Source organism: Phalaenopsis equestris, unplaced genomic scaffold (assembly GCF_001263595.1).
Source record: "Phalaenopsis equestris unplaced genomic scaffold, ASM126359v1 Scaffold000095, whole genome shotgun sequence".
NCBI classification, from domain to species: Eukaryota; Viridiplantae; Streptophyta; class Magnoliopsida; order Asparagales; family Orchidaceae; genus Phalaenopsis; species Phalaenopsis equestris.
Genome location: NW_018164537.1, coordinates 298,478 through 299,034, shown reverse-complemented (window position 1 = coordinate 299,034; position 557 = coordinate 298,478). Strand labels below are relative to the sequence as shown.

Below are 557 nucleotides of genomic sequence, written 5' to 3'. Positions count from 1 at the left end.
CAAACTGAGCAAAAAAAAATGTGAAAGTCATATGAGAAAAAGCTTGAGGTGAGCATAAAATCAAAAATTGGTGTCTCAATTCAGACATTCAAAATCTTTAAATTTTGCTCTACCAGATATAGTAATTCTCAACAAAATAAGGGGAAAGGATATAAAAAAGAAATCAAAGAAAAAAGAAAAGTCTCCCTGAGAAGAAGCTTGAGGTGGATGTACAATAAAAAATTGGTGTCCAAATTTCCCCTAATTAATGAGACTTGGAATACTTTCTTAAGGAAATTTTTCGGATATTATACTCAGGAAAAAGTTCAGCTAATCTCAAATCTTTTAGTTGGTTATTAATTGACTTAAAACAAAAATATTTTTGGTAACTGAAAAATATTTTGATCACATGATCAAAATTTTGAAATCTGTTGAGGCTCGGAAAGAAAGAATTAAAGAGATGACGATGATATTAGCAGTTAATGAAAATTCAATTCTGAAGTCAAATCCTTCAGCGCCCAACCAATACAATTCCAGCAACAATCGAAAAACATCAGAGTTATTCCTCAAAGACGACA

General features: G+C 30.7%; 1 protein-coding gene across 4 annotated transcripts in view; it reads right to left on the bottom strand.

Moving 5' to 3' along the window:
• The window catches only part of LOC110020372 (protein root UVB sensitive 2, chloroplastic), a 31,377-nt gene that overhangs the window by 23,552 nt on the left and 7,268 nt on the right, over positions 1-557 (bottom strand). The gene's annotated exons all lie outside the window — the stretch shown is intronic.